The following is a 17522-nucleotide window of genomic DNA, read 5'->3' as shown; positions in this document are numbered from 1 at the left end:
TCAGCTGGTGAATAGAACTCTAGTCTACAATCTTGCCCTCAAGTCTTATAATTCTAATTCTAAACTCATAGCAAATAGTGTAAGACATCCTGGAACCCTTCCCCTGAATTTTGCATTCTATTTCTAGCTACCCAATGTAACCTGAATGAAAAAAAAATTGCAGGTGGTAAAAGTAATATTTATCATATAGGATTTGGGAACCAATTCAACATAATACAGTGGGTTCCATCTCTGCCTGGCTACCATCTCATCCATCTTTAAGAATTGATTCAAAGTCACTTCTCTCAAGCCTCCCTTGGCCCTCAACATCCTTTATCTCTGCCATAATTCTAGGACCATTCAGGAAAACATCATAGTCAGTTTTTCTTTGCTTATTTTCCCGTTGTCCTAATTAAATTTGGAACACATGGCTCATAAGGTTCATTTTTTTTCTGTATATTTAAGACATCAGATTCTGAATAGATATTTGATACATTTCCATGAATGTGTAGTTAAACACACACTACCTAGCGGATTTTAAAGAGTTTAAGTGTCAATGCTTTTGAATTCTAAGGGAAGAAATTCAAAACAAAGAGAAAGAGAAAGTGAGTCATTTTAGGAGCTGATGTATAAAGAAGGAATTGTGAATTTTGAGAGATTGAGTATCATGTCAAACATATCTTTTTTCAAAGCAATTAAAGTGGGCTTTTAATGATATTGCTTAGACATTCCAGACAAAATGTGTAACAACTGAACTAATTCTTATAAAATGACTTTGAAATCCCTAAACTCAAATATAATCTCATGGAGTCATTATTTGTGATAAAGAATTAATATGTGTTATACCTTCAGTATAAAAAAAAATAGTGGAAGAGAGAGAAGAAAGAAAAGCTTTATTATCGGTTACAGAATTTGAAACCTAAATTGATCGCTTTCATTATTTCAAGAAATTTTCCCCCAGAGTTATGTTAGCAGTAAGATCAAAGTCAGGAACCTACGTTCCTGTAAACAAAAGAGTTTACAGGAGTTTAATTGTATCTTACTCTCCCTTTCTTCTCTGTCTCTTAATTTTCTCAGTAGTTTCTAAGGAGTAAGAACCATTCCCCATGGAGAGGAGAGCTCCATGGAGGTCTGATGATGATAATGATCTTTGTGAAACCGAGAGGCATGAATGTTGTCCACAAGGCTGTATATAATGAGGTGTCTGGGGAAAATTGTGCTGCCTTCTGTTGGGTCTCCTGAACCTAGTTAGTATGATATTTGTTTGGGGGTAGATGTTCTGTCTTCTACATATAATCATGGGACTGTTGGAAGCATCTTTTCTCTGGGCTTCCTGCCGTGGCTCAGAGCACTTCTCTCTTCCTTCCTTTTTAAAGATATCGATGCATCTCTTTTCATAAGGTTAGGTGCCTTGAACTTTGGCAAGTTACATCATTCTCATCAACGCTTTCATTAAACACGTCTTTCAAACCTATCATTGCTGAGGGTTTGTTCTCATTTTTAAAACATCAATATTAAAACACAAAATAAATAAATAACCTTATACTCCTTATGCCATGGAAAAATGATGAGTTCTTTGCAGTAAACATGCTTAGGCTGTGCTGCGTGTGATCTACAGCAGGACGGCTCGGCCAGTTAATCTCGTATGGTTCTCATACCTCTAAATGCATACTTGCCACCCTCTGAGGCCCTGGCAAAGGCGATGGCTACACATTTTATACTCACGTGTGGCAAAAACATGCATCTGGACACACTTTAGGGCATGTGGACACTGTGGGACATTACTGATGATATGAACTGATGTGTTATGTTGTAAACGCTGCAACTCTCTAGCTTAACATAGCTTTGCACATATTTTATACAGCTCATTGGTTTGGATTTGCTAATTAATAAGGTAGAAATGATCCTGAGGTGGAAGCAAAGGGTGGTGCCATATAGTGAGAAATAAGCCTCCTATTCAGTGCTGTCATTTTCTTCCTCAGATGAAGTGGTTTTTGACATCAGTAACATGGAATAGAGATTATATAGAATATTGTCAACTTTTGACCATGCAGCTGAGGCCAGTACCATAAATATCAAGGATGGAATATATTTTTTTAGCAGGATAGCCATGCAAGACTGGACTTCTTACCTTGACTATTGTAGCACAGAGAGATTAACAATTTTATTGAACCTACTGTATTGTAGAGTATCTTTCTTATAGCAACGCACAAGCATCTCACCTTGCTCAACTCCAAGGGGGCACTATTTCCATATAATATGTTCCCAAATGTATGTCCACAAGTAGACTCCCTTTAACAAATTGTACAACATATGGGCAGGGAGGAAGCACTTAGGAAGGATGGGGAAATGATCATCTAAATGTCCATGGTTTATGTGATGCACTTTGGCTGTAACAGCAACAATGAACTCATTGTAATTATAGGCTTATAATTTATATGAATGACTTTTTAAAATATTTTATTTTTTTGAGAGAGAGAGAGAAAACACGAGCTGAGAGGAAGGGCAGAGAGAGTGGGAGAAGCAGAACCTTTCTGAGGGGGCAGCACAATGAGGGCACGGATCCCAGGACCTGGATGAAGGACTTGATCCCAGGACCCCAGTATCATGATCTGAGCCAAAGGCAGGTACTTTACTGACTGGACTACCCAGGCACCCCTTCTATATGAATGATTTTTAATGAAATCGTGGAGATATATTAAATAGTAAAGTCTATACTGCGAAGGTGAGTGCTGGTCACCAGACAATATGGTAAACATGGTAAACAATGGCCAGGGGAGATGACAAATAGAATGGGGAAGAGATAGAATTAACACCGACTCACTCAATAAATATAGATAGAATAACAACATTAACTTTTAAGACAAAAATAATACTAATCCCATATAAATTGACGCATATAGATTTTTACAGGTTCTATAATTCCTGTTGGGTAATTGAAAATATTCCATTGTATTTTTTGTGTGCAAGAATATATGATATGTTATAAAATAAATTTATACAGAGCAAAATAGGTCTGTGAGGACAGTAAACAGAGATGGAGAGATGGATTGTAGGAAGAATCTTGTATTAGTCCAAGGGCCTGTTTCTGTGTCATATATATGGATATATACACATATATGGTTATATACGCTATCTCATTATTAGGAGACTTAAGCCTGGTATTTTTGGGTATGTATGTAATTACTACACACACACACACACAGTTTGGAGGCCATAAGTGCAATAAACCTACAAGGACATGGGACATTTTAATAGGCATAGTCAGGTATGTTAATAACGACAAAAAAATTATCGTGAGAACCTCTACATAGTATAAGGTCTACAAGGTCTCCCCGCAGGTCTGTATGCCACAAAGCTAGATTTTGAAAAGCTGAGGCAGAGGTTGAGAGCTCTTCACCAAAATATTCTTCTCCTCTCCCTGTGTCAGAAGCTTGGCTGCATTTCCACACAACTGAGTTCTAGTTGAGGGGCACCCCTTCCAGACCTGGACCAGATAAATCTCTGCTTGATCCTATAGTTCTTTCCACATCTGTCAGTTGAAAATGGGGAGCTCCAAGCTTGTATGGGTGGCTGGAGCTATAAGGAAGGGGGAGGCCAAGTTCCTGAATCACCACATGGAGAAATTCCCACTGACTAGGAATGTTTTCATTTGAATGTTGTCAACGAAAACCAAATGTTAACACTAATCTACTTTAATCTTGAGGGCCGTTTGCTAAAGCATCCAGTGTTACCCAAGCATTTATCGGAGACCAATAAACAACTCTCCATTTTTTCCCTATTCAAATTCAGAATGAATTGTGATGCAGGCATGGGAGCAAAAGAGATGGTGGTACAATGTTATCTTATTTACGGATAGAGCTATTTCAAGGGGTGCAGTGTAGCATTCAAACTTGATCGCATGAGCTTCCAGAGACATAGGGGTTAGTGACCCTTATTCTAGTTCCGAAAGTCTGTTTTAGATCTAAGCACACATAGAAACCTCGAGGAGGATTACGCAGCCTGCCAGGGCTGAGGATGATTACTCAGGCCTGCTGTTAGGCCTAAATGCACTGACCTGTACTGCACCCGTTAGTCAAATTGCATATTGTATAATTGTGATAAATGAAATGCGCCAGGCCTAGGCAGGCTAATCCCTAGCAGGTGCCTAGACAAGCCGAAAAGAAGAGTGGCTCAAGCTGTGAACGCAGAGGCACACTGTGGTTGGGGTGTGGAGCTTCCCCACTTGCAAGGTAACCTGCACTTCCTCAGAATTTATGACCTGCAGTGAGGGCTCTCCTGAGAGGGCTCCTGGCACCCTACCTTTTAAGACATGTTCATCTCTTTGCCATGAACTCGAATGTGCTCCTTTTCTTCTGTGAGTTTCAATAACTACATTTTATTTTATTTTCCCAGGTGATTTGCTCACTCATGTGCTTATGGAAGACATTCTGGTCTTTCTACAAATTTGAACTTACTATTGACATGGGTAAGAGCAAAGGACACACAAGCCAAGATGGATCGTCTCGTACCGCATTAAAAGCAAATGAAACTTCCAGTCCTCTTGCACGTTTGCTGGGTTTGGTTTCTTACAATTCTCTGAAACGCTATGATAACTACAGTGGTGAAGCACAACTTTCTGCTCCTGGGTAAAGCCATCTAAGCAAAGTAATTTTGCAGGACACTGATCTAAATGATGTCAATAGTGACTAATGATGAAATCGTTGCACTTTTGTAGGATCTTTGAAAGCCATTGTCCATTTCTTTGTAGACAATTCTCAAATAATATGCTTCTACCATTCTTATAAAAGATTGGACGTTTTTTTGGCTTAAATACAAGGTGGTTGGCCGTAGTGGCAAAATATTTTCCTTATATCAATTATTTAAATTTTCCCTTGAAATTGAAAGAGGAAAATGAACAGACACACACACACGCGCACGCGCGCTCACACAGACAGAGTTCTAAACAACAAAACCAAAATACATACCACCGGAAGAACAGTAGGATTTGCTGTAGAATAAAAGCTCTCAATGGCACTGCATCCAAACTTTCTGCATGGCTCTGCAGATTTTTATGCATTATTCAGTCCATTAAAAAAAACCTTAGAATAAAAAGCAAAGACAAGAGAAACTGAATGACATAATCGCAAAGAACATCAAAAATAGTAATTTAAGCTCCCAGATGATAGCAAGCTTGTTCAGAGTCTAATTTTGGTTCTTTGGGTTTCCTTTAGGATCCAAATCAGTTTATACACGCATACATCTGTAGGGAGCGGGGGATAGAATTAATTATCCCAAACACTGGGCGCCCATTCCTCTAATATTTCTGATGTTAACACACAAATCTGTTTCCTTCATTACTATTATACTGCATTCAAATTACAACACAATTAGAGATCATTAACTCTCTCCGTTATAATCAGCAATTTTCACAGACCTCGGGTCGACATACACCTCTAATATATTCCTGTTCATCTCACACTTTAATTTACCAGAATGTCAAAACAACTTTTTATTTTACATTATTGCTATTTAGTTTTAGTTTTTAGTTTAGTTTTAGTCTAAGTTTTTAGTTTTTAGTTTTTGCAAGCTGGCTGATAGAAGACCATTATCTCTCCTAAATGTCTCGTTATTTACCAAAAAAAAAAAAGGAATGAAACAGAAGAAAGAAAGAAAAAAAAAAAACACTGTAAAAATCAAATACTTTGGTTCTTCAACTTTCATTTTATGCACAAAGAGGTGTATTTATATATTCCAAAATATCACACTGAGGAGGAAGACATGCTCACTTTTTATTACCTCTTCTGCATTTTATAAAGGAATTGTGTAGAGAACAAATTTTTCCTGAGGTATTTTACTCATGCACTTTAAAGATTAAGAATACTCAGTCTGCCAAAGTATTGCTGTTTACAAAACCATGTTTTATTGATTAATTTACCTAAATTCAGTTAAAGTTTCTTTCAACTTAATGTGCTTGTAGACATGAATTTGTGTTTTTACATCTTGTGGTAAATGTGTTTAATCTGGTGCCACAATTCCAGCGTCCAATGGGCTTTATTCTATTTCAATTTATTTGTTTTATGGTTTGCCAGAAGGTGCTCATGGAAGGCACTCCTGAGTCATGAACATGAAATTATAAGCAGGCTAGCACAGAACTTTTTTTTTTTTTTTTAATTATACACTTTCTGATTTTTAGGAGACTGTGTCTCTGTCTCTTTTATTCACCCAACTGGAAGAACATAGAAAGGCGGTTAAGGGAAGGGTGGCCCCTTTTTCCTGTTTTGTGCAGAGAAGCAGCTCTGTCTGGTTTCTCGGTTACACGAAATCTCCCTAATCTATTTTGCACAAAGCCGCCAGAGCACTCCTTCGCAAACACACATCTGGCCTTGTTAACTCCCTGCTTTAAAAGAAGGTCATCCCTTTCAGTTGTCACGAGCACATTGTTTTGAACAGAATACAGGATCAAAAATAATCTGCTGAATATTGAATGCCCCCAGGATAAAGTGCAAACTTTAATCTCTCTTCACTTATCAGTGTTCGGTGACCTTTTAGCTTCATTACTGATCATCACCCACTGTCACTAAAGTGACATTAGGCTTCTTCCACAATAGTTAGCAGGTGAAGCCAGGGGGACATGAGATGATTGCATCAGCATTTAAATGTCTCAGCTCAGAAGGGACACGTGTCACTTCTGCTGATATGTCATTGCCCAGGACAAGTCACATGACTGCCCAACCTCAAGGCAGGTGAGGGATCGAAGTGCCAGATACCAGGGTACACGAGTACTCTGTGTTACAGTGGCTGAAGTACACTAGAAACTTCATATAAATACTTCGTGATTAATTATCAGGACCCATTTGACTGCAGGACACAGACACAAAGAGAAGTTAACTAGGTTTTAATCTTACCAAAGTCAAGAGTATTGCTTGGCTTTATGTTTCACAGAGACGTGGACTCCTCATTTTTAGAGATTTTCTTTTGATTTTCTTTTCTTTTCTACTGATTTCCAGTCCCTGCATCCCCAGGGTCTCTGGAGAGATAAGTCTGTGCCACAGCTAAAGAGGCAGAAGTATTGCCACATTCAAGTTTCACGTTCTCCTATTTGTCTAATTGAATCTTAGCGTCTCTCTGTTCCAAGCTCAAGTGTAGAACTGAAGGACTCTGCTTCCCAACTTAGCCTCCCGGACCTAATACATCCATGGGAGTTGAGATAATACGAATGACGCAGCTTGAATGAAGAGTCTTTGGAGTAACCACCACCTCCAGGAAGCAGAGACTAAGCACTATGGGATGTAACTAAAATCCTGAGTACTTGGAACTCTGAGGCCATCTCTGGCCTTCTAGAATGAGACACTGAATACACAAATGGTCACTGGCCATCCCATTTGTAAAAATAGAGCACTGGCCCACATCTACAGCCACCTGTTTGAACCACAGCCTCTGTAGCATTTGGCTTCAGATGGTAAGGAATTGCTTGATAAGTAACAGCGTCCCAGATTTTGGCCTTCTAGCTCCAATTTAGGACCAGCCACGAAAAGCCAATTATACGCCCTAACTGATGACGCAGAGGGCTCCATTTGTGGTTAGCCCACCTTCTGTTTCCCCGTGCCAATGATCTCCATCAGCGCGTACATGAAATTTTCCATTTTTTTCTACCACAAATCATTCCCACTCCCCTGCCGGTCTTTTAGTCTCTGCCACGTGCAAGTAACGGTTGCTGATTCCCTGGCTACATCAAGATCTGATAAATATCCTTTGTCCTCATTTGGGAGGTTTTGGATTATTTTTTTACACTATTAAGAAGAACAACCTTTACACTAACTGCACCTAATTATGCCAAGTCTTTGCCTTTTTATGTAAATAAGCATTATTTTGGTCCCTATTACTAAAAGAATGCCCCCGTTTGACTTGAAAACTTGAGGTTGCTGCCAAATTAGTAGAAACTTCCTCATTCCTCTGCATTCCCCATTCATTTTTCCTTTTCTTATTTGTGCTGTATCGTCTAGATTTCATGTATAATAGAAACATTATTCTCCAAAGTAACACAGTGTATTGTAACCCAAGGTATTACTACAAGAGGTTCTTTTGCGATCTCTCTGTCATATTATTAGCAAAAATGCGTTATTCTCAACCTGATATCCTTTTCTCCCTCCTGGATGAATTATAATCACATATTTACCTGATAGTTATTTAAACTCTCAGCTTGTTCAGACACAGCTGACTTGAATAGCATACCTTTAATTAATCCTGATCTCATATTATCTGCTGACAGTTTCTACCTAGGGAGGTGGAAGAAAAGGTAACCTTGCTTTGGATATGCTATTACTTCGGAACACTCAATCACCTGGATAGCTGAATTATTTCATGTAATTGGAACGTGTAGCCTAGCCTGATGCAGGAGGGAGAGAGGGAGAGCTAGAGATGGACTTTTACATAGTACTAGGATAGTGTAGAGGTAAATATTAGGAGTTGTTGATTTTGTAATGTAGGCTCTTCATTTTTCATTCTATATCTCTAGGTAGAGAAACTTTTCTTTCTTTTTTTTTTTAATTAAGGATGTACTTGATTTTTTAAAGAATTATGCTATTAAGTTAAAAAACACACGAGTGAAGTAGAACCTAAGGTTAATTCTCTGGCGTATTTCCCATAGGAAATGGTCCCCTTTGTAGAATGCTTCCCGAGGAAACAAAATGCCCTCTTACTTGTCAGGATGTATTTTCCTTTATGTAAAGTTACTTACCTGAAAGGACTGTAACAATGGAAATATTCTTATCTACTTGTAAAGCGTTAGACAGCATTCTGAAATTATCGCCTATTACGATGTATATGACAGCTCAGTGATGGTCAACTGAGGACGCCTAAATTCATATAAAGAACTTTAGCAACTACACTATACAGACATAACTAAAATACTAAAAGTGACTGGGAGTCAATGTTACTAAAATATCAGTGGGAGAGTTTGTGTGAAGAGACACAAAGATGCCTTACTGGCAACCTCTGTCACAGTTCTGGTAAGTCTGTAAGGGTGGGGGGGGGGCGGATTTTAAACCAGCATGCCAGGCCCTTTTAAACACTTACAAATGAACATTATACAAACACCTTAATCCCAAGGATAATATAGCCCTAGATTACTTGTAAATAACTATCCAAAGAACCTAGAAGAGAAGAAAGAAAATTTCTTCCATCCCTGCAAGTCCTATCAAGTGGTGGAAAAACTCTTTTCTTCTTCTTTTTTTTTTCTTTTTTAAGATTTTATTTATTTATTAATGAGAGACACAGAAAAAGAGGCAGAGGCACAGGCAGAGGGAGAAGCAGGCTCCATGCAGGGAGCCCGATGTAGGACTCGATCCCTGGACCCCAGGATCATGCCCTAGACTGAAGGCAGATACTCAACCACTGAGCCACCCAGGCGTCCTGAAAAACTCTTTTCATAAGCAAATCTTTTCAATGATTTTCATGGTTGTCCTTTTCTCTGAAGTGTGATTATCCTTATAGTCTGAAAATATAGAAAATGTAGAGAAATTAAATTGTGTGTTTGAATAAATGTTACCTGACCTTTCAGAAAATTTTTGTTTTCCTTGGTCTATGGTGCTTCTGTTATGTGCTTCGTTTTCCCCATTGGTTTTCCCTCAGGAAGTTGTCCCTGGATGACCTAGAACCAGTTCTTCAGCACTGTGTTCAGTTTCTAAAAGGCAGCAAGAGATTGAGATGGTTGTTATAGGGAGACTTCAAAACAGATTCAATTGAAATTTAAAATGAATTTTTGAAGATTTTACTTTACAGAAAAGAAGACTGATTTGGTTGATTTGTTGCTTAGGTTCCTAATTTCAGTCTGAAGTCTGCTAACCCCTGGAATGATGGGAAAAGGATTCTAGCCAGGCAGGTAATTTTAACCAGTTTTCAAGCGTCAAATTTGAATAACTGTGTCCTAATTCTTCCTCTTCCTTTTTCCATTCTTCCTTTCAAAGAATCTTTCTCCCACAAGGTTTTTCTTGTTGTTTCATTTTTCAAAAGAGAAATGCAGCTCAAACTTCTTGAGCTTTACTTTGACACTTTGCCCTTGGGTGTTGAAATATCCAGGATTCAAAACAAGTTGGGGGGGGGGGGGCTTAAAACATTCATCCCCATTAAAAAAAAAGAGGTGCCTCAGTGTCTCAGTCAGTTAAGTGTTTTACTCTTGATTTCAGCTCAGGTTATGATCTCAGGGTTGTAAGACTGAGCCCTACATCAGATTTGGTGCTCAGCTTGGAATCTGCTTGAGATTCTCTCTCTCTCCCTCTTCCCCTCCCCCGTCCATGCTTTCTTTCTCTCTCTCTCTCAAAATAAACAAAATTAAAAAAAGAAAAGTAGGTAATTCTAATGACCAGGTAATCAAACCTTCTACAAGTGATTGGTCTTTAGATTTTTCTATCAAAATCTTGAAGAAATAACTAATTGAGGTATCAATGGAAACATGATTATAAATTAGTCTGTATGGTAAAGCACTCTGTCATTTTTGTTAGAATTCTTTAAAGGAGTTCATAGAATTGAGTGACATTATCATAATAAAGCCCTTTTACTCCCGTCTACTTATTTCTGAGAATAAGATTTCTGAGAGTAAGATTTCTCAGAGCTTAAGTCGTAAAAATCAGAATATAGAAATAGATATAATGCTGACTCAGTCACATTCTAGCAAAAAGCAAGATTCATCTATGGAGATGTGAATTTACAGAGGAAACATTTATTAAGAGATTATTTTTTCCAAAAATGCCTTTTAATTTAATCATACTTTAAAATCTGCCATGCATTTATATTTTGGTTCAAAATTTTTAACAAATAATAATTAAATTAATAAGCCCAAAGCAAAAAAAAAATCACATAAAACTGTATGTCAACAGAAAATTGAAATTATGGATTATCTTATTATCCATATTATCAATACATGGCTTTCAAGCACTAAAAAAAAAAAAAAATCAATTTAATTGGTGAACATTTTGTAGAGAAAGTGCAATACCATGAACACTGGAGCTGTTTGCTTTTGAATGGCCCATGAAGGCTTGAGTGGTGACAATCTCAGGATGGCAGCAATTGATCAGAAACAAAAGGCTACTCTTTTCTGTCTCTACATTACAAAACTTTCAGGGCTTTCAAATACTGAAGAAAAGAAAAGTGACATTTACAATAACAGGTATTTAATTTATTCACAAATTAATTTAGGTAGAGGCAGAGCCACATTTAATTGTATTTGGAAAAGTAAGCAAATGTGGCCTTTTTCACCTGAGCATTGTGAAGAAACTTTGCATCTTTAACACAAGAGTGACAAGCTTTTCCATGTTCTGGGGGTAGTGACAGACTTCCTCTGAGTTGATGGATCACAGGCATCTCCTATCCCTAATGAGTCATTAGGAACTGTGGGGTGGTGAGGACGGACCACCCCTTGGAGAGGCAAGAGTAGGAATCCATATGTCATCTCAGAAGATATTATCTTCCTGACATCTTTATATGATGGCTGTTTCTCTCTGAAACTTCACTTGCCTTCATAAATCGTCAACTGGACAGTAATCTTATGAGTGTCCTCTTTCTTATTTTTCCAGGTGAAAAAGTTTAAAGGTAGTCTGAGTTGACATTGCAGAATTTTGTATATTCTTAATAGAACTATTTCCTTGCATGAGATTTTTAAGTGTCTTTTTCAAACAAAAACTGAAAAGCATTGTCTGTAGTTCTATATCTCTAACAATGATCTTGTTGACTGAGAGCATTTGAATGTAGCATGTGCTTCCTGTGTTTATTTTTATGTAATGTAGCTGTCTGGAAGGAGAGACTGTCATTTTCAAGAGGTAAAACAATGGATATTAATTTGTACTACTGCTGTATCAATGCATTAGTTTTCAATTACCTATAATTGTGCCTCCGGTAACATAGTGCCAGTGCAAGAAGCTTCAGTGCATTAGATTATGGAGAAAGCAAAGTGTATACAGTACCAAGAACAAGGACTTTGAATATGAATAGTACCAGATTTGATCCGGAATCCTGAATCCTATTTTAAATTGTTTTGTTTTAGCTGTGGTCATCAAGACAGTGTGGTACTGGCACAAAAACAGACACATAGATCAATGGAACAGAATAGAGAACCCAGAAGTGGACCCTGAAATGTACGGTCATCTAATATTTGATAAAGGAGGAAAGACTATCCATTGGAAGAAAGACAGTCTCTTCAATAAATGGTGCTGGGAAAATTGGACATCCACATGCAGAAGAATGAAACTAGACCACTCTCTTTCACCATACACAAAGATAAACTCAAAATGGATGAGAGATCTAAATGTGAGACAAGAGTCCATCAAAATCCTAGAGGAGAACACAGGCAACACCCTTTTTGAACTCGGCCACAGTAACTTCTTGCAAGATACATCCACGAAGGCAAAAGAAACAAAAGCAAAAATGAACTATTGGGACTTCACCAAGATAAGAAGCTTTTGCACAGCAAAGGATACAGTCAACAAAACTAAAAGACAACCTACAGAATGGGAGAAGATATTTGCAAATGACATATCAGATAAAGGGCTAGTTTCCAAAATCTATAAAGAACTTATTAAACTCAACACCAAAGAAACAAACAATCCAATCATGAAATGGGCAAAAGACATGAAGAGAAATCTCACAGAGGAAGACATGGACAAGGCCAACAAGCACATGAGAAAATGCTCTGCATCACTTGCCATCAGGGAAATACAAATCAAAACCACAATGAGATACCACCTCACACCAGTGAGAATGGGGAAAATTAACAAGGCAGGAAACCACAAATGTTGGAGAGGATGCAGAGAAAAGGGAACCCTCTTACACTGTTGGTGGGAATGTGACCTGGTGCAGCCACTCTGGAAAACTGTGTGGAGGTTCCTCAAAGAGTTAAAAATAGACCTGCCCTACGACCCAGCAATTGCACTGTTGGGGATTTACCCCAAAGATTCAGATGCAATGAAACGTCGGGACACCTGCACCCCGATGTTTCTATCAGCAATGACCACAATAGCCAAACTGTGGAAGGAGCCTCGGTGTCCATCGAAAGATGATGGATAAAGAAGATGTGGTCTATGTATACAATGGAATATTCCTCAGCAATTAGAAACGACAAATACCCACCATTTGCTTCAACGTGGATGGAACTGGAGGGTATTATGCTGAGTGAAGTAAGTCAATCGGAGAAGGACAAACAGTGTATGTTCTCACTCATTTGGGGAATATGAATAATAGTGAAAGGGAATATAAAGGAAGGGAGAAGAAATGTTGGGAAATATCAGGAAGGGAGACAGAACATAAAGACTCCTAACTCGGGGAAATGAACTAGGGGTGGTGGAAGGGAAGGAGGGCGGGTGTTGGAGGGGAATGGGTGACGGGCACTGAGGTGGACACTTGACGGGATGAGCACTGGGTGTTTTTCTGTATGTTGGTAAATTGAACATCAATAAAAGTTAATTAAAAAAAATAAAAAAAATGGGAGACGATATTTGAAAAAAAAAATAAAAATAAAAAAATAAATTGTTTTGTTTTGTTTTTATTTTTTATTTAAATTCAATAAATTAACATATAATATATTATTAGTTTTAGAGGTAGAAGTCTCTGGTTCATGAGTCTTAAATAACACCCAGTGCTCAGTACATCACATGCCTTCCTTAGTGCCCATCACCCAGTTACCTCATCCCCCCACTGTTCTCCCCTCCAGCAACCCTCAGTTTGTTTCTTATGATTAAGAGTCTTTTATGGTTTGTCTCCCTTTCTGATTTCATCTTGTTTAATTTTTTCATCTCTGTTACTTTTTTTAAAGATTTTATTTATTTATTCATGAAAGACACAGAGAGAAAGCAAAGAAATGGCAGAGGGAGAAGCAGGCTCCTTGCAGGGGATATGGGACTTGATTCCATGACCCCGGGGTCACACCCTGAGCTGAAGGTAGACACTCAACCGCTAAGGCACCCAGATGCCCCCTCTGTTATCTTTTTTTATTTTTTTTAATTTTTTAATTTTTTTTTTTATTTATGATAGTCACAGAGAGACTGAGAGAGAGAGAGAGAGAGAGAGAGAGAGGCAGAGACACAGGCAGAGGGAGAAGCAGGCTCCATGCACCAGGAGCCTGACGTGGGATTCAATCCCAGGTCTCCAGGATCGCGCCCTGGGCCAAAGGCAGGCGCTAAACCGCTGCGCCACCCAGGGATCCCTGTTATCTTTTTTTAAATGATTTACTTTAGATATTTGGTTAATTGCTCTGTAATTGCACTTCATAATTTCAAAAAAAATTAAACATTGCTAATTTGTGAAGATTAGATGATTTATATTTATATAAACATATATATGTGTTATAGTATTAATTTATATATTCTAGCAATAGGTCATCAAAAGGGTGGGAATCAATATTAAAATGTATGGTTTTGAAATGTAATCAGTTTTTGAAACATTTATTTTATTTTATTTTAGAGAGAGAGAGAGAGAGAGAGAGAATGCACAAACAAGTGGGGGCAGAAGCAGAGAGAGAGAGAAATCATCAAGCTGACTCCCCACTGAAGCTGGATACCCCCCCCAGTAGTGGGCTTGAACCAGGACCCTGAGAGCATGGCCTAAACCAAAATCAAGAGTTGATACTTAACAAACTGAGCCACCCAGGTACACTGACATTTAATTATTTTATAGTAATAATAGATTGACAGAAAATAATTTCTTTTTTACCTTAGAAGACATAGCATAATAGAAAAGAGCTTGGAAAATTCAGAGTTCTCTGCCTCCTTTCTTTGGGCTTGTTCTTATCTCTTTAAGATAACTGAGTTGGATTCCTTCAAATTAGTTTTGAACCTAAAATTTTGGTAGTCCTCATTATAGGAATCAATTTATTGTTAATCTCACAAGATTTATTTTCTTTGATGGGAACTCTTAAAACAAACAAACCTATTAGAGTTCTAATTACTCCTTACATATAGGTCTCCTTTATTCCGAGTCACATTCACAAACAAACTCCTCCTCCTCATCCTCTTCCTTCTTTTCTTCTTCTTCTTCTTCTTCTTCTTCTTCTTCTTCTTCTTCTTCTTCTTCTTCTTCTTCTTCTTCTTCTTCTTCTTCTTCTTCTTCTCTTCTTCTTCTTCTTCTTCTTCTTCTTCTTCTTCTTCTTCTTCTTCTTCTCCTTCTCCTTCTCCTTCTCCTTCTCCTTCTCCTTCTCCTTCTCCTTCTCCTTCTCCTTCTCCTTCTCCTTCTTCTCCTTCTCCTTCTTCTTCTTCTTCTTCTTCTTCTTTTTCATTTTTGTAAATTCAGTACTCTTAGATATTAAATATAAGTAAAATGATAAAAACAGAAAGGGCACTATTATATTACACTAACCTCATAACGGTAACCTTTTAAAACAGGAACAATGGGATCCCTGGGTGGCGCAGCAGTTTGGCGCCTGCCTTTGGCCCAGGGCGCGATCCTGGAGACCCGGGATCGAATCCCACGTCAGGCTCCCGGTGCATGGAGCCTGCTTCTCCCTCTGCCTGTGTCTCTGGCTCTGTCTCTGCCTGTGTCTCTGGCTCTGTCTCTCCTTCTATCTCTCAAGAATAAATAAATAAAATCTTTAAAAAAATAATTAAAAAAAAAAACAGGAACAATAATTTTTTCACTTGCCTTTTTTTTTTTTATCTTTTTTAAAAGTCTTTTCTGAAACTCCAGTTAGTAACGACACCTGGTGGCTCAGTTTTTGAATATCTGCCTTTGGCTCAGGGCATGATCCTGGGATCCTGGGATGGAATCCTGTATTGAAATCCCAGAGAGGGGCCTGCTTCTCCCTCTGCCTATGTCTCTACCTCTCTGTCACTCATGAATAAATAAATAAAATCTTTGAAAATAAAATAAATTCCAGTTAGTTAATACACAGTTTCATGTGTACAATATTGTGATTCAACACTTCTGTACAACACCCTGTGCTCATCATAAAAAATACCCTCCTTAATATTCAACACCCATTTAACCCATTCCCTCACCCACCTTCCCTCTGCTAACCATCAATTTGTTCTATTTAAGAGTCTGTTTCTTGGTTTGCCTGTCTCTCTCTTTCTCTCTCTCTCTCTTTTCCAATTTGCTTGTTTGCCTTGTTTCTTAAATTCCACATATGAGTGAAATCATGATACTTGTATTTCAATGACTGACTTATTACACTTAGCATTATACTCTAGCTCCATCCACGTGGTTGCAAATGGTAAGATTTCATTCTTTTTGATGGCTGAGTCATATTTTATTTTTTATTTATATGTGTGTGTGTGTGTGTGTGTGTGTGTGTATGTGTGTATCTTCTTTATCCATTCATCAATCAATGGATACTTGGGCTGTTTCCATAATTTGGCTACTGCAGATAAATCTGCTATAAACATCAGTATTTTTGTATTCTTTGGGTAAATGCTTAGTAGTGGAATTGATATCCCTTATCTTGAATGTGTTTTGGCATATTTTATGTTCACCTACTTTGAGTGAGTGCAGGTGTTAGTTTAGAATGTTCATATCCTTACTGCTCCAGGTTAATAGTGTAATTTCCTTTGGGAAATAGGCATTTTCCCATGACAAAAAGAGTGCACCTTAACTCTATATACCTTACCAGTACCCCCTTGACAGGCTTGAATTTGCAGTATGAAATCCTCAGTGCTTTCCTAGATGTGGTGCAGGGATCAACTTCAAACTGAGTAGAGAAATGATGTACTATTAATAAGGTATAGTCACAGATGTTGACTTTAGGTCTGATTAAAATTAAAATTACGAGTCTTCATAATTATAGAGTTCTAGAAGAATAAAGTAGCATTTCAGATTACAGATACAGATATAGACAGCAATATCATCTTGTAGAATAAATGCTGTCATTTAGTTAATGTGCTTGTCATTACCTAGTGCTAATTATGTTTCAGAAGTTAAAATTGTAAACGTTGCTTTTATAGCTTTACACATTCCTTTTTCAAACACACAGGCATGTGCACACATACATATACACACACAACTACATGGTTGCTATGGTAAAATGATTTCCCTGAAAAAATGTTTGCTTCAATTTGGTATAATCAAATTTATTATATTCTCAACAAGCTTTGTGCTTTTGAGCAGATAAGTTTTAACTCACATGGGGATGATCGTTATTCAAATGACATACAAAAATCCAGCATAAAAGACTCTTTGTATTTTTGTATTTCTTCAGTAACAGTTATGAGATCCTTGCCAAATGCAAAGAAATCTTTTCTATGTTGCTAAATGTTGTTTTAACACTTGAAGATGTTTATTCTGTATCTTTATAACTTACCAAAAGTTATCTAAACATAAATTATCTTCTACTTGGCTAATGTTCCTTGAATTCAGATATAAAGCCATCTTTATAATTTCATAGGCTACCCCATTATTAAAGTGGAAATTGAAATCTAAATAGCCTAATTTTATATGTTGATTTTTTTTTTAAATAACACATTTCTCTGTGATTTGAAAAATGCATCTAAAAGAAGCTTCAGTCTTATAATTAACCCCATTAATCCCTTTGACTGACCATGTCTGGTTGATAAAAATAAATATTTCAGAAATAAGCAACACTTTAA

Source organism: Vulpes lagopus, chromosome 3 (genome assembly GCF_018345385.1).
Source record: "Vulpes lagopus strain Blue_001 chromosome 3, ASM1834538v1, whole genome shotgun sequence".
NCBI classification, from domain to species: Eukaryota; Metazoa; Chordata; class Mammalia; order Carnivora; family Canidae; genus Vulpes; species Vulpes lagopus.
This window is presented reverse-complemented; position numbering follows the sequence as displayed.